At 44.2% G+C, this 23,974-nt stretch overlaps 5 non-coding genes across 5 annotated transcripts; all 5 read left to right on the top strand.

Annotated features, from left to right (window-relative positions):
- The first annotated feature begins 20,738 nt into the window (after positions 1-20,738).
- Positions 20,739-20,812, top strand: Trnas-aga (transfer RNA serine (anticodon AGA)). The gene has a single exon. It is a non-coding gene; the product is annotated as a tRNA-Ser (tRNA).
- A 112-nt stretch (positions 20,813-20,924) lies between these two features.
- Trnas-aga (transfer RNA serine (anticodon AGA)) lies at positions 20,925-21,006 on the top strand. Its single transcript has one exon. It is a non-coding gene; the product is annotated as a tRNA-Ser (tRNA).
- Positions 21,007-21,118: 112 nt separating this feature from the next.
- Positions 21,119-21,201, top strand: Trnas-cga (transfer RNA serine (anticodon CGA)). The gene has a single exon. It is a non-coding gene; the product is annotated as a tRNA-Ser (tRNA).
- Positions 21,202-21,313: 112 nt separating this feature from the next.
- Trnas-aga (transfer RNA serine (anticodon AGA)) lies at positions 21,314-21,395 on the top strand. The gene has a single exon. It is a non-coding gene; the product is annotated as a tRNA-Ser (tRNA).
- A 112-nt stretch (positions 21,396-21,507) lies between these two features.
- Positions 21,508-21,588, top strand: Trnas-aga (transfer RNA serine (anticodon AGA)). The gene has a single exon. It is a non-coding gene; the product is annotated as a tRNA-Ser (tRNA).
- The last annotated feature ends 2,386 nt before the right edge of the window (positions 21,589-23,974 follow it).

Genomic DNA, 23,974 nt, shown 5'->3' on the forward strand with positions numbered 1-23,974 from the left:
AATCTGCCCAGGACAATACACACTATTTTTCGGTTGCCACACTTTTTTCCAGTAACGGTCAATGCATTGCTACAGACTGCGTGACGTCATCACATCCTGTCTGAAGAAGAAGACACCGGCAAAGACTCCTATTATTTATTGAATCGCAAGATTATTTCCTTTGTCCTACTCTTAATGACATTGATTCTCTCATTAAAATTCAACAAAAAAGCACCCCGCATATTAACGATTTTCACCCCAAAGGCTCATCATGGTCATTAGAATTACAGTAAACTGTCACTGCTCTTTTAAAATAATAAGTGAGACCACTCAACATCACCTCCAGGCTTATGTAATACATGACCCTTTCTATGCTCATACATTCGTTGTCTGAGGCTACACCTGCGAGCAAAAAAGGCGCGAAAGCCGGGGGCAAAGTTCCATTCGCGCATTGCGAGCAAAAAGGCGCGAAAGCACAAGACAGAACGCCTTTACGGGAACACGATGGCATTCCTATACTATATTAATGATTATTGCATTGCAGTTTAGAAAAACTACAACTAAACTATAATTTTAGGAGCCCATTAAAATTCTACTTTCTATGGAAACTATAATTGCCCTATTACTTGGATCGCTATTAATGAAGCGCTCCAATTTTTTCTCTCTTCCCATTTCAGCTTTGTCATGCAGGGAAGCAGACTCATATCCAAAATAATTAATTTACACTGAGGGTGCAGTGCTTCAGGAATTCCTATCCTGCGCTCAGATGCAAGCATTTCTTCACGGATACCTTTAACAGCTGACTTCCTCAACATATCGAACACCCAACAAAATCAAACAAACAATCAGAGAAACCCTCTTCTCAGCTGTACCATGCGACTGTCTTCTTCGTAAAATCGGTGATCTGAGGAAGAGAGCAGCGAAAAATTGCGCGCACTTGTGCTTGACTTAAAAAACCTGAAGCATATGCCAATAAACCAAGAAAAAGGCACTCATGTCTGGTATCTGATAGTGCCACATACACAGACGCATTGCCCTTGCGTAAAGAAAGCACAGGACAGGGATACACAAATATCCTTAGGTGAGCAGGGAAAAGGCTTAAGACATCAGGTCACCACACATCGCCACGCGGCTAGCACAACATGACACCAACAACATACTAGCGGCGGGAAGAACTGCAACACTGCTAAACAAGTCCAGACATGCCACGATGACGTCACAAATCAGGGGAAAAAGCACACGCATGCACGCACAGAGGACAACGCATTAAACACACGGAGCGCTCTGGAATAATCGTAGCGTTACCGCACATCGCTACGAAGCTCAACGTCTAACACAAGACGGCAGCAACAAGATATTAGCGAAGGGTAAAAATTGCAACACTACTGAACAAGTCTAGACATGCGACATCGAATGCGAAAACACTGGTGATCGGGGAAAAGGCCTAAGCCTGCGGCGGATCATCATAGAGCATACACAACTTCATTTTTCTATTTTGCGTAAACTAAACGCGGTCTGCTTGGAAAACGACGTACAAATTTCCTTAGGGAGCAGAGAAATATATAAATTTGTACTCCGTGCTCAGATACCAGCATTTCTGCTCAAAAACCTGCAAAATTAAGCTCTGCTTACTTCGTCAAGATATCGAACACCCTACAAAATCAAACAAACAACCCCACTTCCACTGGTAGAACACTATTCAGCTTTTACGCAGGAGGCTTTCTTCTACATAAAAAGTAGAGAAAATAAGAAAAGAGCAGCGAAATATTACACGCACTTTTGCTCGCATAGCTATAAGAGAAAAAAATAAATAAAAGAACGACGCACACGCTAATAAACCGTGACAAAGACACCCTTTTCTGCTATCAGATAATTATTGCATAATGCTAAATACTCATTTGCATTGGCCCTGCGTGAAGAAAGCACAGGACAGGGATACACAATCTATCTTAACAGAAAGTCACTTCTACTCGAACAGCTTAATACCATAAAGTCTGAATTTTTGCAAAGAAAATAAAGCCTGAACAGCGCTACGAAGGTGACAGACACATACTAACAAACAAACAGACACTTCTTCGAGTCTGTATTATCTTTTAAAAAATAACGAAAGCACACATAAAAAAAAATCAAATCGGCTAGGTAGCCTACCAGACGTTGCGCCTTAAAGTTGGCTGCACGCAATGCGCGGAAGCATGCTGTGAAGCCAACTTGCGGTTTTGCTGGATGCACATGAAGTTCGATTCCAATTGGAAATCGCGCTAAGGACGTGCCAAACGTGGACTTTTCGGAAGATTAATCCCAATACCTGGAATTCTGTTCATTTTAGCGGGAATGCTGGCGCTTGTGCTCCATTATTCGAAATTTTTGAATATTCGAATTTCTCGATTATCAAATTTTCGAATACGAATAGGGTTCGAATATCAACAATATTCGAACAATATTCGAAATTTCGAATATTCGCACACCTCTAGTGAATACTGACACTCAACGATATATAACAAAAAACAAACAAATTCCATTCTCATGAACTCTCCTCTGCCGAGCGGCTTTCTCCTGATCTACCTGGATGCTGACTTTTCCCCCCCTCACCTACATTCTGAGTAAAAGCAGTGACAGAAGAAAAGATCCGCGAAAAATTACACGCATTTGTGTCACAGGACAGGGATACACAAATTTCCTTAAGTGAGCAGGGAAAAGGCTTAAGTCGTACCGCTCAGGAATAATCGGAGAATCACCGCTTATCGCTACGCGGCTAGCGCTTGAACAGCGCTACGAACGTGACACAAACAAACAAACAAACAAACAAACAAACAAACAAACAAACAAACAAACAAACAAACAAACAAACAAACAAACAAACAAACAAACAAACAAACAAACAAACAAACAAACAAACAAACAAACAAACAAACAAACAAACAAACAAACAAACAAACAAACAAACAAACAAACAAACAAACAAACAAACAAACAAACAAACAAACAAACAAACAAACAAACAAACAAAAAACAAACAAACAAACACTTCTATTCATTTCTATTGATAAAGGCGTAAACCACACTACAAGAACAAAGCACGCTGCTTCAGGAAAGCGTATCAAATGCATCGCAACAGGACCGGCTCTCATAAAATAGCCTGCCCAAAACGAAGACTTCACCAGGTTCGCGAGGTAATTCCATTAAAAACGCTCTCGCTCTATCCTACAGATAGCAATGCAAGCGCTGCTACCCTTATTTTTTAAAGGTCAGCTATGCCGATATCCCAAATAGTCGAAACGGTTGTGATATTCTAAAAGCCCACATCCAGCTGTCCCCAAAATACACCTTCATTCTCTCAGTTCGGTACAGTACCATGTCAAAAAAATAGGTAATTCATTCCGAAACACACATGGGCGCAGCCATTTTTATGACGTAAATGCGCCCGAACGGGCATTGTGACGTGTACGCGCCTTCGTACTTGTCAGTGGATTTCAGCTACGGCTTCTCGCGGCTTCACGTATCTGTGCTTGAAGATGGCGGACAGCCGGGTTCCACCGTTCCGCGATAAGTAAACAGTGCAGCAGCTGCGAACTCATTCGCGAACCAACCTCTGTGCGATGTTGTGACTGGAATTCGTCGTTTGTGTTTTGTGAGCACGTACAATTTGTATCAAGGCGCGTCTGCGTTAGCCCCTTTACAGCACTTGCCCATTGTAGAGGCTGACGTTTCGACAGCCGTGTCAGCAAGAAAATGCCGACAGCGTTTTATTACTGCAGGAAAATTGTGCTATGTATTTGAGAAACCGCATACTGCTATGGGACAAGTTTTACGTACGATTTATCAATGTGCAACAGCGTCGACGACGGTATGTAACGACGAAAGACATAAAATGAAATACAAATCACATTTTAAACTTTTTGTGAGTTTCTGTGCATTTTCCAGAAGCTTTCTTTGAATCACGCACTCCCATGTCACGCTGCGTTGTGTGGTACGCTACAAACTACTGCATTTTATGTCTAACATCTGGATATTGTTTGTAATGAACACCGTCGCACAAAAACATGCACACGAAAGCTCCAGTAGCCATGTGGTTGCACACTATGCAGACGCAAAAGAAGTACCAGAGCACATATTGCCACTTAGAAATGTGGTGCCTGAAGAGTTAGGGCATAGCATAGATCCTAGAAATCAGGTGCACCTTATCCTTCTGTAGAGTGCGCTTTCAATTCACAACTCAGCCCATGGGGTGTAAAAGTACTAAAGGCAATTATGTGACTTGTCGTCGTGGGTGACATCACTGGCCAGCCTCGGGATTAATTCCGTGCTCAGGAATTATTGTACAAATCACTTTGTATGTAGGACGTGATAAGCAATATGTAAGTTGCAACCTTGTCTGCAGCATTCTCAATGGCCTCTTACCTTTACAGTGAGAGACACGTTACCAAACCATTTAAAAAGGGCAGTGTAACTTGAGTTTTTAATTTATAAAAATATAAGTATACAATATGTAATATGAAATAAAAAATAACATTTATAAAAATAATTTATAAAAAATAAATAAAAAGGCTTCATGGAAGCAATCCGTTAGCATACCCATTGCACATGAAGCACAATTATATATGCTTGGACATCATCTAATTAATCTTCTGAACCATATGTGTGGCTGCATACGAAATTTTTTATGCGCATCCTCTACCTTCCTATTCCTACATGTGCACACGAATAACAGTGCATATATATGAAGTGGCAAAAAGCAACGCTAGACTCTACCATCATTGTGCCCCTTTAACTTTTCCACATTTATGTCTGGTGAACAGGGAATATCTCACTAGAAAAGAAGACATTTGCGCATTGTTTGGCAAGCAAATAAATATATTTATTTACATTTTCCATAAATCAACAATGTTGTGACCTGGTGCAAATATTAATGTCAACAAGTAAAGTACTTGCAAATTATTCCTATGTGCTCAAATGCAGATATGACAATTCTGTTTTTGTACCTCAGCACAGTACAGTTTCAAAATTAACAAACTGCACAGCATCAGCAATCTTAAAGTATCTCAAGAGGGGAATCACATAAAGCTCCAATAATAGACTGTGCAAACAAAGCTAAAAAAAAAAAAAGTACTTCAAGAAAAATCTGAATAATCGGTTGCCGTTGTGATATGTACTACTATGCACAGTTCATTAATGGAACATGTTACCTCATTGCATTGCCTCCATGTCAGCTCTAGAACAGGCAGCTTTTTAGGTCGCTCTTTTCGTGTTTTTCTATTGTCTTTTTTTCTTTTCTGTTTTTGCATTAGCAAGCATGGCCATAGTGAATCACAAGCAACCAAGGGCAGTATGAGACATCTACAATGAGACTGCTAGCTCTAAACTGATATATTTATTAGCAGACTCTGGAATATACACATATGCTGCTAAGAAAATGACAATTTAACCAATAGAATAACAGACAAGAAAAAGGGTTATATATCTTCCCCTCTCCTCATTCTATTTCACACGCAGCCCTAGTATCATTCTGAGTGTGTCCGTGCGTTCCCTTTGAGATAACGTATCTCTGACAGAAGCAAATCCAACAGCGGACTGCTTACGGATGCAACTATCTTGGATTTCTCTAACCACTTGTTATTTAACCGCTGCCTTGAGCTGTGTGTTCTGGAAATTTAGGCAGCATCCAGAGCCCCTGCTGTGTTGCCATGTTTCTCGAGAGCCTGTGTTTCACTATGGCTCTCAGATACAAACTACCCAATTTCAACACAGTAGAAAACACAGATTTGTAAATAGCATCTGTTGATTGCACCGTACATACCCCCCACATAAAGGATCATAGTGGATACTACATCTTGTGCGATAATGTCAGGAACACAAAAAATATAGATTTTAAACCACTCTTACGTCGTAGTAGTAGTATTTGTGTGAAGCTGCGCAATTCCTGTCCTGCAAATCATTTCAACCATATGTTTCATCTGCCAGCGTGATGATCCCCTGAAAAGCAATTCACACTTGGCGGGAACTACCGGTTCTGAAACCTATCCCTGACATGTGTAGCCATCAGGGAGGAAACCCAAGGGCTGCGGTGGAAAAGACAAACACACACGGGCTATGTTCTCTCTGTGTATCAGCTGCTCTGGCTAGGTTTCTATTCACGCTTAATGGCCGTAGCAGTATTGCATGAAGACCACTGCTAAGTTGTGTTGAGAAACACCACTTTATGTTTGCCATGTCTAAATGAAACGTACCTGACCAGATCCAAATTAACCGTTCTGAGTCTGGAACACACAAAGAGAAAAACGCAACACACGCCACAACATTAACAGATAGCAAATGAGCTGTAGTGAGCTCCACCTTGGGACAAAGTCAACAAGTAATTCACCAAAAGTCAATGAGCGCCTGAAATGTAACATCTCCAGTGGCATAGCCCGACCTCAAAGGTAGGGGGGGGGGGAGCTCGATACGAAAACTCCCCCCCTCGCTGATCCTGTGTCGACAACACACACATACTTGTGCACACTTCAAACTGAGGATTAAAAAAAGGGAACGAAATAGTTGATTTAGACGTTCACAGTACGATTACATGTATAGGCTGTCATGACCAATGAAGTGGTGTCACGAGATTGGAAGTATTTTGAAAAGCTCATACTTTGAAAACCATTCAAGAATGCTTCTTAGATAGACGCCAAAAACTGCAAGAACTTTCGGGATAGGGACACTGGTCCCCCCCCCTCCCCATATATTATGTTCTCGGATTTGCACGATTTGTGTGGGTCGGTCCGTGGCAGGTAGGGGGGGCTCGAGCCCCCCCTAGCCCCGCCATGGCTACACCACTGAACATCTCTGACTGGTAGCAGGATGGCCCACGTTCAATTCCTGGTGCTAGCACTGACTGGCTTTTTCATGAATTATTTGTTTGAAGTTTCGATGTGCTTGAGAACCATTCGTCAACCATTGTATCCTCATGAGGTGATGAGGGTTTGTCATCCCAAAGAGACTCCCTTTCTGGCATGTGTCCTTATGGATGCTCATCACTGCAGAAAAAAAGAAAGAAAGAAAGGAAAAGCATTTAATGACAAGAAATGGATAGTCGCATTTACTGCATAATGATTGTGCACAACAGAAAGAATACTTTTGCACAGAAGGCTGTACTTCTTGATGTCTAACATCAAGTTACAAAATTCCAGAATATATGACATGTTGTAAGGTAGAGAATAAGTAGAGTTATTGAGTTGTCGAGTTGAGTTGAGGGGGCAGTTGTACCCCCTTTTTATTTTATTATATATGATTATATAATTATCTTTATGTCTGTACCACCCCTCGCTCTCTACATTACAACATGTTTTATATATTCTGGGATTTTGTAACTTCATGTTAGACATTAACAAGAGCAGCCTTGTGCACGAAAGTCTCGTCTCATTAAAATTTAGATGCTCTCAACAGTCTTCTTTCTGTTGTGAATCTCTATCGCAGCATACCTGCACATTGCTGTTCTACGTACTGTGACTTTGCAGTAAGAGTATGGACTTTGGGTAAAAAGACTACACAGCACTGCTCAGGTATTTTTGCCTATCGAACAGTATGTATGTATGCAGTATGCACACAGTATTTGTGCACCGGAACCACTAAAAATGTAGTGAATGTGGCATTGCCCACGGTAATGCACCAAGTTGAACACAATTATTGTAGAATCCAGGTATTTTAGCTTACATGACAAGCCAGTACCACACCAGTATCCAGTGTGAAGTTGTGACAAATAAATAGTTTCCATTTTTCTTAGCTCTCAGAAAACAGACAGTGAATTAATAAGAGTAGACAATGCTAACATGAATTCTGGGCTATTCTTCAGATGAAGATTCACAGATAGTAAAGGCACCTTCCTCAATGGACGTTGATGACACTGAAAATTCTAAAATGTTATCAGAGGCGACATCAGCTTCGGTGTGTCAAAGAATTGTATGTCCAACAGTAATCCAGCTAACAGTAACAAAAATGTGCAAAAGACAAATTAACTGAACTAATGTAACGTACCTTCTATATCAGACAGTAAAGCTTGTAACACCCCATCCACAGGAACCAGTGTCCAGACACAAAAGTGCTTGAACTGGGAGATAGCAGCTAATCGGAATTGCGATCTGTTTTCCACCCTCGAAGCACAGGTTGTAACTTTGAGGGCAGATTTAAAAGTGGTGTCAAAATGTCTGCATGCGAATGCACATGAAAAGTTGAACATAGATGAATACTCAAATTATAACATCACATTGTCATACCTGTTGGTGGAGGTGGATTGCAACTAACGTGTCAGCAATTTCTTCATGACCAGATGCAAGCCAGATCGTGCTTCATTTCCGCCTTCAGCGTGCACCTGTGATAATTCAGAAGTTAGATTATCAATGGTACTATTGTGTTGTTAATCGTGGTTATATCAGAGTAAGCGCAGTGGGACAGCTGCACAATCGATTCATTAAGCTTGCTATTTTTTTATATCTGAACCTCGACTTACCATTTTTTGCTCTCGTTTTTTGCCTTGATCCTCCGTGGCACGTTCAAAATGTTATGCGTCGGGCACCTCGGATTTTCATCAGACGATTTCGTGCCAAGATTCCAAATTGCCTCTGGAGTCGCGCGTAACCTATGATAACATTCGTGGACGAAATCCTTGCAGTGGAAATTAGCAGGCACCACTGTCAGCCAAGAGCTTCGCACTGCTTGGTCTTTTGGCAGCTTATAATAGGTAACACTTGAATGCACCGATGAATTGTTCTAACAGCGTAGCACTCTCGCATCTTCGACAACTTCGCCGTGGCATATTTACGAATCATATCGCTCCAGCCCATAAAAGGCAAGGTCAGAACAAGGAAGTGCACTTTCCAAACGACGCTGTGCCAAAAAAAAAAAAACATTCACATGCTTTGTTTCCGGCTTAGCAACAACATAACAGCTGTTCGCTTATGTACGATGCACAGAGGAGGAAACGAAAGAAGCCAAGCAGCCAAGCCAAGAGTCCATGCCAAGCCAAAGACAGATAAACCGAGAGCAGTGACGTCGGTGCGCCCGTGCGCAGGGTTTGCCGACGGTCTGACGGCCGGGCGTGGGAACTAAAAAAACTGTTTTCTAAAAAACTGCTAACAGTTGGAGCAAGATATTTCGCACACATATTCAGTGTTCGGTAATGAACACGCAGCGCGAGTATCGCTCAGTTCTGCGGCACTTCAAAATCGGCATATCTGACCTTTAAGCCACTATTCCACGCAATAGTACATAAATGTATCACTCGTGTCACATGAAAAGGCACACACAAAGAACTTACTTGTCAAGTGGGATCCCTGGTTCAGGAAAGCGCGCGCGCCCGCGCGCACACATACACAGACACACACTCACATTTTCACACTCACAAACACAAAGTCTATTCTCACAACCACATAAATTCATATTATTCCTCAGGTCAATAATTATCCTACCATCGTCAAAAGATGGATCACTCTTGTATGCGATCGCAAAGCAATAGGTCCTCGTTCCGGATGTAATAGGAAAACAACAACAACAACTTTATTTTCGGCCTTGGAGAGTGGGGAGTTTCATCGCAACAGGCGATGCTCTACCCCAGTGCTTGGTGGAATGGGGGGAATAAAATAAACAGACTTCTTCCCAAGGATAATAGGGTAATAGGATATCGCCAAGGTAATAGGATATCGCCACTCGGCCGACGCGAACCAAAAAAGAAAGAAAGGAATGCGCGTTCGCTATACCTCCACAAAGAAAACGGTGCCGTGCTTGTACGCAGCGCTCATCATACAGGAGTGAATTGTCTTCTTCGTTTTCCTTTTATTTTCTTGCACCCATATATTTTGCAAGAATACTATAGAGCAGAACGGACAAATGTGAACATCATTCGCTACACACTGTAGCTCTCATCATTTTTAAACCAAACCACTTAACATGTGTTCATAGGTCTTCACTAAATAGGTGAGCCGATAATGACTCAAAATGAAATGAAATCCAATAAAATAATCATTCCAGCATCGCTGGCTGCAAGCTTGGGTACCCTGCTTGGGTCTGCTGGCGCTGGAATAAAAGATTTATCGCGAGGGCACTACAATGGTGAGCTCTGCTGAAATTCGAATATTCGAAAATTTCGAATAATGGAGCACAAGCGCCAGCATTCCCGCTAAAATGAACAGAATTCCAGGTATTGGGATTAATCTTGTGAAAATTCCACGTTTGGCACGTCCTTAGCGCGATTTCCAATTGGAATCGCGATCTCAGTTGTCTCGCGACGTAAACACCCAATTATTATTATTGGAATCGGACTTCATGTGCATCCAGCAAAACCGCAAGTTGGCTTCACAGCGTGCTTTTGCGCATTGCGTGCAGCCAACTTTAAGGCACAACGTCTGGTAGGCTACCTAACCGATTAGATTTTTTTATGTGTGCTTTCGTTATTTTTTTTAAAGATAATACAGACTCGAAGAAGTGTTTGTTTGTTTGTTAGTATGTGTCTGTCACCTTCGTAGCGCTGTTCAGGCTTTATTTTCATTGCAAAAATTCAGACTTTATGGTATTAAGCTGTTCGAGTAGAAGTGACTCTCCGTGCTCGCTTAAGATAGATTGTGTATCCCTGTCCTGTGCTTTCTTCACGCAGGGCCAATGCAAATGAGTATTTAGCATTATGCAATAATTATCTGATAGCAGAAATGGGTGTCTTTGTCACAGTTTATTAGCGTGTGCGTCGTTCTTTTATTTATTTTTTTCTCTTATAGCTATGAGAGCAAAAGTGCGTGTAATATTTCGCTGCTCTTTTCTTATTTTCTCTACTTTTTATGTAGAAGAAAGCCTCCTGCGTAAAAGCTGAATAGTGTTCTACCAGTGGAAGTGGAGTTGTTTGTTTGATTTTGTTGGGTGTTCGATATCTTGACGAAGTAAGCAGAGCTTAATTTTGCAGGTTTTTGAGCAGAAATGCTGGTATCTGAGCACGGAGTACAAATTTATATATTTCTCTGCTCCCTAAGAAAATGTGTACGTCGTTTTCCAAGCAGACCCCGTTTAGTTTACGCAAAATACAAAAATGAAGTTGTGTATGCTCTATGATGATCCGCCGCAGGCTTAGGCCTTTTCCCCGATCACCAGTGTTTTCGCATTCGATGTCGCATGTCTAGACTTGTTGTTGCGCTAGACGATGTTGCATGTCTAGACACTAGTGTTGCAATTTTTACCCTTCGCTAATATCTTGTTGCTGCCGTCTTGTGTTAGACGTTGAGCTTCGTAGCGATGTGTGGTAACGCTACGATTATTCCAGAGCGCTCCGTGTGTTTAATGCGTTGTCCTCTGTGCGTGCATGCGTGTGCTTTTTCCCCTGATTTGTGACGTCATCGTGGCATGTCTGGACTTGTTTAGCAGTGTTGCAGTTCTTACCGCCGCTAGTATGTTGTTGGTGTCGTGTTGTGCTAGCCGCGTGGCGATGTGTGGTGACCTGAGGTCTTAAAGGGACAGTCGCATCGACCACAGATCGATTCCGAAACCACAGTGAAATGAGATTCCCCGTCCTTCACTGACCATGACTCCGAAAGTCCCGTTCCGATCGACGGAATACTTTTTGCATAATTCGTGTGTAAGCGGCGCTACAGCAGACGACGGAAGCGGGCGTCAAGCGGAACTCCCTGCTGAGAATCTTTAGCAACGTCACATGGAATCTGACCAATAAGAACGCGGCGAGCCAGAGGAGTCCCCGCGGCTTGCAGCTTGCATGAGCAAGGTCAGGGAGACGAAGGCGAAGGCACATACGGAGATGGCGGACTCGGAACGCGGAAGTGGCGAATCGTGCTGTTCAAATGCCTTTAGTAATAGCTCCCGTGACGAATATGCATGTTTGATGACGGCCAATATTCGACGGATCCGCTTATTCTGCAAGTCGCTGGTGATGTACGTGCCGCAGCTGCGTTAGCGCAACAGAACGAGCCTCAGGACCACTGCTTTAGGTACGTTCATGATCGGAGTGCTCAATACTTAGTCCCGTGACATTCACACTACGACGCAGGAAACAATCCAAGTGTTTGTGCGGCGTCTGTGTTCCTCAGGAACTGGATGAGTACCTATATGCTGCAGTGCTGGTGAAGTGGTAGAGTTGTGCAATGACGGCACGCACCACACGCACGCATCACACTTTGTTGCCAGCTCCCTGTCATCGGCCAGAACTTCTAGTGGTGTATCTACCGCAGTATTGCAGCGACGATCACAGTCTTCGCCTACTGTGCCCACGATAGATAGGCACGTCGAGCAATCCTTATTTTCGTAGTTGTCGTTGTTTGCACACACGACGAATGCCCCATGAAAGTTACGAAGGCTCTAACCAACTGTGCAACTCAAGGGCCGGGTTAGAATTAGAATGATTGTCAGGAAATTACTATGCTACGTGTTTAGGAAAGTGTCCTTTCTTTTTACAGCTACGTCAGGTTCACTGCTTATTGTGTGTTTACAAGCTGAGTTTGGAGATTCCTTGGACCGAAAAACAGACGACAGATACCTGGGTGTGTCGTCCGCATGATTCGCCAACGTTTTTCCATCCTGGTCCTATCAGGACTATCATCTTTAGTGTGCCTCATTTCCTGTTCACACCTACACCATAATAGACTTGCCCAATTGAGAAGTGTGAAACAGAATCTGTGTTACCACAGTAATCCCGAGAAGTGCAAAGGAATAGGCAGGAGCAATAAACTACCTGGCCATAAGTGACAGTTATACTTTTAATGATAGTGTAATGCTTCTTGTCGTTGGCAGTATTATAGCTTGTGAGGGATATAAGACGTGAAATAATTTCAGGTAACGTTTCATAACTCACTAATGGTACAGTTACACCTCATTATCATAGTAAGTGATACATCTGTCTGGGAATGTCCAAAATTTGTCATTCCCACGGAAGATTGTTCTGCCTTGATACAGCAAAACAAATTTTGATACCTGCCATTGATCCAATTTTTTAGCACCACTGTCTTGAAAACAGCTTTCAAGACTGTAACTTCAGAGATCCTTGGCAGAGCATTACCTCTTGTCTATGTATTATAATAATTATTATAATGACAGGCAATAAGCTACGCAAATGTGAATAAATCTTTGTGTTGACTGAGTGTTGTCCATTCAAGAGCCATTGCACAAGTCCACATCCAACTCTTCACGCACAGATATTTATTATTTGCTATGCACAGACAGTTATCAGCGTGCACCACACTGGCAATGTCCCTTGGGATCTGAAGCGGGGACTCACAAAAATAAAAAATAAAATAAACGGTTTTGTAAGTACTTCAATTGCAATGAAAACGGGACGATTGGACAGTAAATTGGACGGTTTCATTATAACAGTGGTACACAGGAAAAAAAACTCGGGGTGTTGGGGGGGATCTGGATCGATCTCTGGGCATAACCAAGTGTAAAATTTTAGAAGGGCTAGTACATCCTGAAATGGCCCTCATGCCTCAGACCCCACTACTCGATTAATGCACCTCCCTTTTACAGTAAGAGGCCTCTTATTATCTACGGCATATCCTATCAAAGCTCACAGGACAGCAAATTTGGCCAATGCTTATGTGACAGTGCCTCGTAGAACATGCAGGTTTTCTGTTGAATTGACACTACATCTCTGGTAGCCCCTTTAATGTCTGGAGGTAGGTGCATCATTTTACATTTAACCAGCAGTAATGTATAGCATTGCAAAAAAGGAAACAAGGGCTTAATCTCAACGCTGCATCAGCATCATTCATCATCCCATAATAGCGTTGTTGTTGTCAGCCTCTGCACAAAGATTTGGGTGGACCTGAAACGGACCTTTTTTTTTTCTTTTCATTTCCTGCTGTCAAGTTATTTTGTCTTGGCATGTAGCTGTGAGATGTCAGTAGAAGCCATGAAGTCATTCTCTTTACTTCTTGAACTTGGATGAAGAAAGCACTGTTCTGGAAGATCCTAATTTGTCAGAGGCGTCGTAAAGGCATTAGTGTAAAAACCAGGTCTCTCAGCAAAATTGCCGTGCACACACGTACATTGTTTGATGCCGTTTCATGGATGGATGGGACTTGATCAGCAGCACCTGGTCCTTCTATAACACAGAACGTCAAAAGTGCACCTCAAGTTGGCTATACGACAACCGCAAAAACCGCCGCCCTACAGCACACAAACAGTTCACAAACAGAGAGATAAAAGGTAACTGGGAAGTGGGTTATGGCGCTTATGTTACGGACAGAGGTACTGTTTGTATAGTGCCTGTTTCTAACACCAGCACACAAACAGCGTCAGTTCTTCCTTTTAGTGATCGGGGTTCATAGTTTGCGAATTGTTCTGTGTCCAAAAATTGTAAACACATTATATGTATTTAAGTAATATACGTACCACTTCCGCTTGACCCTGTCCAACTGCCTGCAGCTGTAACACACATGAAAACCAATCATGTCTACCACATTCCACAAAAGTTACAGGTTCAGTAACAGTGAAAGTTTCATGATAACGCGTCCGACAACGAGAAAAGTCAATCACGTTCATATGAATGACATCACTTGAACTTGTTTATTGTATTTTATTTATCTAGTTATTAATCATAGGTTAGGGGATACCTTACGTTGTACCGATTTCGTCTTTTGCTGCTAAGTTACTCACGCGCAAGAGTGACAGACCCGATTGGGAAACTACATAGACATTGTGACTTACTGTCGAAGTTGCTGGCTCGCTTTGTTCGTGGAACACTGTCGGAACGGCGTCAAGTTTCAATTCGTTCCTTTTTTGTGTCAATCCAAGTTACACTTCCATGATGTTCTCATCCAGGTACACATTATCGGTGAAATGCGAGGAGCATACACGGACAGCATGAACACTCCTTGCTTCATCTGGATACCCGCTAGTGATGTAGCTGCTTCCAACTTTCGCTTCGTCTGGGGTCGGGCTGTAGCTGTATCCTTGCCGTGCGAAATCAAACATCGAGGTTTTCGAAGGAAGTTTTCCTGGAGTGGGGAACGCTGCGTCGGTTTCCAAACGACATCCCACGCGAAGGATGCAAGCGTAGCGATAGTATCCGAGTCACTAGAAAGTGTCACATGTGAATACGGGCGACGTGCCGGAAAAAAACAAAGCAGCCCCAGACTTGGCGGCAGACGACAGCGTCCTTCACAGCGGATTAGCCAGATTCGACCTTGCGTCACGCGATGTTGTTGGCGCTGGCGCTTTCGAGGATCAAAACGAAACCGGATCTTTTAAATTCGATTCCTCATCACCCGGTCCGTTTTGGAAGGAGAAAATTTGGCAAATAGCTCGTGGTAGTGTACCGAATTCATTGGTATTGGATTCGTAACCACGGTTCCGGATGCGACAGTCCCTTTAAGCCTTTTCCCTGCTCACCTAAGGATATTTGTGTATCCCTGTCCTGTGCTTTCTTTACACAAGGGCAATGCGTCTGTGTATGCGGCACTATCAGATACCAGACATGAGTGTCTTTTTCTTGGTTTATTGGCATATGCTTCAGGTTTTTTAAGTCAAGCACAAGTGCGCGCAATTTTTCGCTGCTCTCTTCCTCAGATCACCGATTTTACGAAGAAGACAGTCGCATGGTACAGCTGAGAAGAGGGTTTCTCTGATTGCTTGTTTGTTTGATTTTGTTGGGTGTTCGATATGTTGAGGAAGTCAGCTGTTAAAGGTATCCGTGAAGAAATGCTTGCATCTGAGCGCAGGATAGGAATTCCTGAAGCACGGCACCCTCAGTGTAAATTAATTATTTTGGCTATGAGTCTGCTTCCCTGCATGACAAGGCTGAAATGGGAAGAGAGAAAAAATTGGAGCGCTTCATTAATAGCGATCCAAGTAATAGGGCAATTATAGTTTCCATAGAAAGTAGAATTTTAATGGGCTCCTAAAATTATAGTTTAGTTGTAGTTTTTCTAAACTGCAATGCAATAATCATTAATATAGTATAGGAATGCTATCGTGTTCTCGTAAAGGCGTTCTGCCTTGTGCTTTCGCGCCTTTTCGCTCGCAATGCGCGAATGGAACTTTGCCCCCGGCTTTCGCGCCTTTTTTGCTCGCAGGTGTAGCCTCAGACAACGAATGTATGAGCATAGAAAGGGTCATGTATTACATAAGCCTGGAGGTGATGTTGGGTGGTCTCACTTATTATTTTAAAAGAGCAGTGGCAGTTTACTGTAATTCTAATGACCATGATGAGCCTTTGGGGTGAAAATCGTTAATATGCGGGGTGCTTTTTTGTTGAATTTTAATGAGAGAATCAATGTCATTAAGAGTAGGACAAAGGAAATAATCTTGCGATTCAATAAATAATAGGAGTCTTTGCCGGTGTCTTCTTCTTCAGACAGGATGTGATGACGTCACGCAGTGTGTAGCAATGCATTGACCGTTACTGGAAAAAAGTGTGGCAACCAAAAAATAGTGTGTATTGTCCTGGGCAGATTTATGATGAGCACTGTTTTTGAATAAGAGGAGTGCGTGCTCTTAGAAATAGTTTGATGCTGGTTTCCTTCTTTGTTTCTTTTCGCTTTTCCCCCCCTTGTCTGACAAACATGTGCTGACATGCCTGGGCTTGTTCTGACATGCTTTCCTTCTACATGTAGTTTTTTCTTTTTGTACAAGGAATATTCTTGACGATAGTGCTGCCTTGAATGGGAGTAGAGCTATTCTTAATAATTTTGCGATTCATTTAGTTCAGAGAGTAACCGCGAGGGGGACAGGTGTGTGACTTTATGTCTTGCTGAACCATTTTTTTTTCCTGTACAGTAAGACTTTGGGAATGAAATGCTACAATCTCCTCTTGTCTATGGTGTTTTTCTGCAATAGTTCCCTATGCAATCATTATAGTAGAATAAAGGAAATAATCTAGGGATAGTGATTCAATAAATAACAGGTGCCCTGTCTAGAGCGTACGCGTCCTTGAGCCATGCACCTGCATGATGACGTCATACCGAGAGACTATTGTTTCAGGTTGACCTTGTCTAGAGGAGCATTAGTGGAAAAAAACTGTGTAGCCCTGAGACAATAGGATGACGTCACGACCAATGAGAACGGCCTGCAGGGGGCGCAAGGATTCACTTCTCTCTTGGACACTGACGGGTCTCGACACGCAAATTCTGCTCCTGGCGTTGGTCGTCAGTGGAAGAGCGTAGCTTCGGTGGGGTTCTGTCTGCCTCTGATGGGGTGCGGATGTGTGGTTCGTCACTGGTGAATGGTGTTCGACGATGCAAGTGGATTTTGTGACGAGCGGGTTTACAATGAGGGAATGCTGTGAACGGGAAAAATGATGGTGAGTGCCTTTTTCACTCTGTTCAAGTGTTTGTTTTCCTCTGTTGCCAAGCAGTCGTACGATTTGTCCTGACGTGTCCTGACATGCCACGATATGCATGCTTTCCTTTGTTGACGCTTAGTATTTTTTTCTCTTTTGACAAGGAACATTGTTGTCTTGACGATAGTGCTCCCCTGAGTTCTGCGCTCCTGGTCACCCGTACTCTGTGTTGATTTGTTGAGTGCCTAGTCCTCTTATTTGTCGTTGATGGAGTTACGTGTTAGGATATTTTGTTCTTTTGCAAGTCTCATTTAGTAAGACTTTGGAATTCCTACGATCAGCTTTCATGCATGGTGCTCTTCTGCAATAGTTTCCTATTCAATCGTTATAGAATAATAAAAGAAATAATCATGGGATAGTGATTCAATAAATAATAGGTCCCCTGTCTAGAGCGTACGCGTCCTTGAGCCTCGCAGGTGCATGATGACGTCATACTGTGGCTTCATTGTAGATTGACCAAAGGAGCATTAGTGGAAAAAAACAGGGTAGCCCTAAGACAATAGGATGACGTCACGACCAATGAGAACGGCCAGAAGGAGGCGCAGGAATGCTCTTCTCTCTTAGCCTCACGACCAATGAGAACGGCCAGCAGGGGGCGCAGGAATGCTCTTCACTCTTAGCCTCTCGGAGGTGGTCGCCCCAGAGGGCGCTAGGAGCGCGTATGCGTAGCGGCCGCGGAGCGGCGCTCCAGTCAGTTTCTCTCCGGCTGTCGCAGAAAGCAGACGTGCGCTCTCCGCGCACGCTCAGTTTCTGGCTGGTTGTCACGGAGAGCAGTCGCATGGGTCTGCGCTCCTGCTGTGGTGAGGTGATTTGTTGTGTAACTAATGCTTTTGCCAACTTTGTTCCCGCTTTGTTTGCGATTTTCGTGCCCGTGCACGTCGGGTGCTGGTTGCTGTTGTCCGGGCATCCCTGGCATTTTCTATCATCTTCTGCCTTGGGAACGGGAGTATCGCTGGCGTGATTATTAATAATTTTGTTGTAAGATTAGTTGAGAAAGTAACCGCTAGGGGATGCAGCTGCGGGGCTTTATACAGGAGAAAAACCATTACGAGTCAGTTCTCTGCCTGCCTCTCGGATGGAGCAGTCGCATGGTTCTGCGCTCCTGTTCTGGTGGGCTCATTTGTTGTGTAACTAATTGTTTTTTCTTGTTAGCTAATGATGGTTTGCATACTCTTGCTTTCCCAGCCTCTGTATTACGAGTGTTTTTCTCCTTGCATGTCCAGAGCTGTCCTAACTTGCCCAGACATGCCATGATGACGTCACAGCTGACGTCACAGGATGTGCGGAACTGGTGCTGCGATGCTTTGCAACCTGCCTCTGTGCTCCGTCGCCCAGCGACGGTCAGCGACCGTTCCGGGCCGCTTTCTTCAAGATGACGTCGTTGATCTTCAACTAAACTCCTTCTTTCCACTCTATTTCTATCTTTTCATTTTATTTTCTACCTATTTTTTATTTTTTATCAGCTCAAGTAGCCGGCAACTCACACAGTGGTCTGGACACGTCCTAGATGCTCCCCAATTAGTGTAATGACTCATTGGATGATGCTGATTAATGTGTGGGGGTCCGAATTAGCTCTAATTGCTAATTAATGGCGTCCAGGCGACTGTGTGACTTGCCGGCTTCTTGAGCTGATCCCATACTACTCAGAAGGTGATTCCGATCCTGATAGGTCAGCATCAAACGTGCGCAATCAGAGGCAGGAGCATTCAGACCAACGTGCATGTGTTGCGAACAGTCGTCGACGTGTGTGCCCAAGAAGGAGATCAGGCGGCAGTGCTTCAAGGAGACCTCTCGAAAGCTTTTGATAAGGTTTGCCACGACTTCTTATTTTCCATATTGAACTTGATGAACCTGGGCCAAGAGTTTATAGACCGTGTGCGTCTGTGTTATAGAGACGCGTCAACGAAGCTTGTTCTCAACAAAACCTGTTCAGAAAGCATTATTCTCCGTTCATCAGTGAGGCAGGGATGTCCGTTGTCGCCTCTATTGTTCAATCTTTATATAGAACCACTGTGTAGAAGGATTATTAGCAACCCCAGCATAGAAGGGTTTCATCTCGGCACCTGCGAGGTGAAAGTGTTGGGCTATGCAGATGATCTAACTTTTGTTGTTTCCGAGAAAAAAAGTGTTGTTGGTGTCATAAACGAGATTGAACAATACTGCAAGTTATCGGGTGCTAGCCTCAACAGGAACAAATCTGTCGGAATGTGGGTAGGTCAATGGGGGACAACCCCCGAAGTATTTCAAGGCGTCAAGTGGCAGTGCGTACCAGGGAACTACTTAGGTGTCTCACTACATGGGGGCAGAAGCATCAGTGGCACATGGACGAAACTTTGTGGGAAAGTGAGAACGCATGCCAACATATGGAAAGCACGGGAGCTTTCCATCTTCCAAAGAGCAGAAGTATGCAACACGTTCTTGGTCGCCAGGGTTGTATACTGGTTGCAAGTGCTACACTGCATGCGAAGCAATATACAACATTTTCATCGTGTGTTCGCTACGCTTATCTGGAAGTCGAGCTTCGAGGCAATGCGAAGAGATAATCTCTTCAGATCGGTCCGTAAAGGGGGCGTAGGCCTCCTACATTTGTTTGTGATGAAACTAAGTATGAGACTGTTCTTTTTTCGAAAATGCAATCATCCGGTGATTAGAACCATGCTACAGAACATTGGTCACGTCTATCTTCCTGATATTGTGGTGTCGAGTGTAGGTCGAATGTTTACTGTGTCCCCCTTCTATGTGGAAGTAATCCAGAGCATGCGAGTTTTACTGGTAAGGTTTTCACGTGAATGCATCTTCAATGTGTCCAAATCTAGGCTGAAGGCTGATCTTGTAGACGCGCTTTTTCCAGTGCCACTTTACCGAGGTATTCCGGAAGACTCAACAGGATCTGATATCCTGTGCAGAGTCAAAAAAATGCCCATCAAAGCCAGAATCAAAACATTTTTCTTCAAGCTGCACACAAATACTTTGCCAGTAAAGACGTGGTTAGCGGCTAAAGGGATATTTGTGCCCTGGTCTACTAACTGTAGATATTGTAACGAGGCCGAAACGATTGAACACGTGTTTATACATTGTACCGAGGCGCAGTTTTTATGGGATGACTTAAGCAGGGCTGTTGACAAGCGAATCCGTCTCAATCCGCATACCATAAGATATTTGCCACTTGCTGACAAGCATGGACCCAGGTATGATGTATTGTGTGTGTTGGCAATGTTCAGCTTATGGAAAGTTCTAATAGCTGGTAGGAACGAAGAACATAGGAATCCGCCAATGGTGTATTTAGCGGAGGAATTGCTGCAAACACAGCGGTTTGCTGAGCACGCAGGTGACGTGCCCGAGTGGCTGCAACTTTTCTGTTCTAAAGTGGCTCCGAGACGGGGTTCACTCTTTTAACTGTTTTAATACTGTTTGACATGTATGTACTGTGATCAATAAAGAATATCTGAAGAAAAAAAAAAGTGCGGTCGTGGCCGAGTGGTTAAGGCTATGGACTAGAAATCCATTGGGGCACAGGTTCGAATCCTGTCGACCGCGTCACAGTTGAGGCGCTCATGTCCGTTTCGTTGCTTTCTACTACATGCAGTTGAAAAAATAGCTCAATGGAGTCCACCATATCTGTAGAGTACACTAAATAAACGAAAAGAGTGCGGTCGTGGCCGAGTGGTTAAGGCGATGGACTAGAAATCCATTGGGGTTCCCCCGCACAGGTTCGAATCCTGTCGACCGCGTCAGAGTTGAGACGCTCATGTCCGTTTTGTTGCTTTCTACTACATGCAGTTGAAAAAATAGCTCAATGGAGTCCACCATATCTGTAGAATACACTAAGTAAACGAAAAGAGTGCGGTCGTGGCCGAGTGGTTAAGGCGATGGACTCGAAATCCATTGGGGTACCCCCAGCACAGCTTCGGATCCTGTCGACCGCGTCAGAGTTGAGACGCTCATGTCCGTTTTGTTGCTTTCTACTACATGCAGTTGAAAAAATAGCTCAATGGAGTCCACCATATGTGTAGAATACACTAAATAAACAAAAAGAGTGCGGTCGTGGCCGAGTGGTTAAGGCGATGGACTAGAAATCCATTGGAGTTCCCCCGCACAGCTTCGAATCCTGTCGACCGCGTCAGAGTTGAGACGCTCATGTCCGTTTTGTTGCATTCTACTACATGCAGTTGAAAAAATAGCTCAGTGGAGTCCATCATATCTGTAGAATACACTAAATAAACGGAAAGAGTGCGGTCGTGGCCGAGTGGTTAAGGCGATGGACTAGAAATCCATTGGGGTTCCCCGCGCAGGTTCGAATCCTGTCGACCGCGTCAGAGTTGAGACGCTCATGTCCGTTTTGTTGCTTTCTACTACATGCAGTTGAAAAAATAGCTCAATGGAATCCACCATATCTGTAGAATACACTAAATAAACGAAAAGAGTGCGGTGGTGGCCGAGTGGTTCATTCTACTTCCGGCTGTTGTGCTAGCAGGACGTAGGAAGGATGAGCTCCGAGCGAGCGTTGCTTACGGCTAACCCTAGCCGGGATATCACCGTCGATTCTGCAGGAAAGGCTTCGACCGAGAACTACAGAATGTTACTTTCTACATTGCCCACGGGTAACATATCCTTGAACACCATCTTCTTGCATGCGGACCCAAGTGGCAGGCCTTATCGCGCAGACGATTTTGCGGATGGAGTGTTGGGAATTATTGATAAAGAAGACGTGGCCCAGTTCGGAGCATACATCTACAATCATGTCTGGGCATTGACATCGCATTCAAGATTGCCAAAAGAAAAGCTTGTCACAAAGGGCGAAATTGTCGTGAAGAACAAGAAATGTGTAATCTTGGACCCGAACAAAAAGGAGGTCGACATATCGCTGCACTGGCTTCCCATGCATGTGCCGAACGACGCCGTGGTTAATGTTTTCAACACCTTCGGTAAAACTGACCAGATTGAGAGAGAGAAATGGAGGTCAACTGCCTTCTCGGGAGCAGAGACAACGACACGCAGGCTCAAGTTAGTGTTGCACAATGGAATCTCAGTTGAAACGATTCCGCATATGACAAAAATCATGGGCTGTCAAGTTCTGATAGATATCCCTGGCAGACCGCCACTATGCCTGCGGTGCAAAAGAGTCGGCCATCTCAGGAGGCAATGCAAGGCGCGTGGTGTAAATCCTGCAAGAGATTCGGTCACGGGCAAGAGGACTGCGTCAGTACGTATGCATCCAAGACGAGAGCCCAAGGCGTGGACGCTGGGGCAGGGGATATGATGGACGTGGATGATTGTACTCAAGCAGGAGAAAGGTCGGGGGACAGCAACGGAACGCGGCACCAACTGCCTCTTCAGCAAAACAGTTTTTCTGCTCACAAAGAAGATGAAGACAATGCCATGCCAGGTGGAATGAACGACGCAGACGGGCCAACGGAGTACGTGCAGCCGAGGGAAGGGGCGGAGAGCAAAGGTAGCCTCTCGGCAGTACAGGAGACAACAGAACCAAAAGACAGGGAGGACCCCGAAATCAGGCGAGGAAAAACAACGGATAGGGAGGTCCCCTCGCAGCCCATCAACTTAGAGTCACAAGAGTACAGAGAAGCCGGCCATGCGCAAGCAGTTGCAGACACCGGAACTGAAGAGCCCCCAGAAAGCGGGAGACCAGACCGAAAATGGAAAGACACGGTTAGCAACTGGAAGAAATCGAGGTATTCACCAGCACCCCTCGTCACTCCGGAAGAAAGAAGACGGCTCCAAAAAGACCAGAAGAAGAAAACATGAAAAGGAAAAACACGCTGAAAATAGCCACCATTAATGCTAACAGCCTACTTCGGAAGGAAAGAAAGGACAGCTTCATCAGCTTAGTGCTCAGCGAGAGATTTGACATTGTTTGTGTTCAAGAAACAAAAATATCATAAAGGGAGCAAGAAATCGAAATGGTCAAAGCCTTCCAAAAGTGGTTCTTTACCTTTCACGCTACTGGTGTCAGCGGGAGTGCGGGTACCGCCGTAATGGTGAAAAGAGACAGTGAGGCAACTATAGTTGACTATGAGCTAGAGCAAAATGGGAGGGTCGTCAGTGTAGACTGTGTGTGGGGCGGAGAAATTGTGCGGCTAATAAGTGTGTACGCTCCAAACGAAACTGCGGAACGCAGGGCCTTCTTCGAAACTAGTGTGGACCACTTCTTGGACACAGACAGCAAAGTAATAATTGCGGGGGATTTCAACTGCGTCACTCGGAAAGAAGATAGCACATATAAAAGAGAGAAGAAGGACTGCAGTGCGACGGAGCTTAAAAAGCTACTGCGTAATCAGGACTTGCACGACGTAGCTATCGGGAACGACACAGCGCTGAAGTTCACGCACTGGCAGGGCATGTCACACGCTAGATTGGACAGAATCTATATACCCGGAGAGTGGGCGTCGCGCCAAGCGGGCTACAATGTCATGCCGGTAGCATTCACGGACCATGCTTGTGTGAGTGTCCTGTTGAGTTTTGATAATCAAGGGCCGAACCAGTCCCGCAACACAACATGGAAGCTGAATGAGAACGTCCTTGAAGACGACAAGTTTACTGGTGAGATAAGGAGTATGATAGGCGCTTTGCATGAGCGCGGGGCAAACGCCCCAGCGTGGGAATTTTTCAAGGAAGAAGTGCGAGCGAAGGCTATTGAATACAGTCAAAGACGAGCAGAAGAGAAAAGGCAGGAAATGAAGG

This window comes from Ornithodoros turicata, chromosome 1, assembly GCF_037126465.1.
Source record: "Ornithodoros turicata isolate Travis chromosome 1, ASM3712646v1, whole genome shotgun sequence".
Classification (NCBI taxonomy): domain Eukaryota; kingdom Metazoa; phylum Arthropoda; class Arachnida; order Ixodida; family Argasidae; genus Ornithodoros; species Ornithodoros turicata.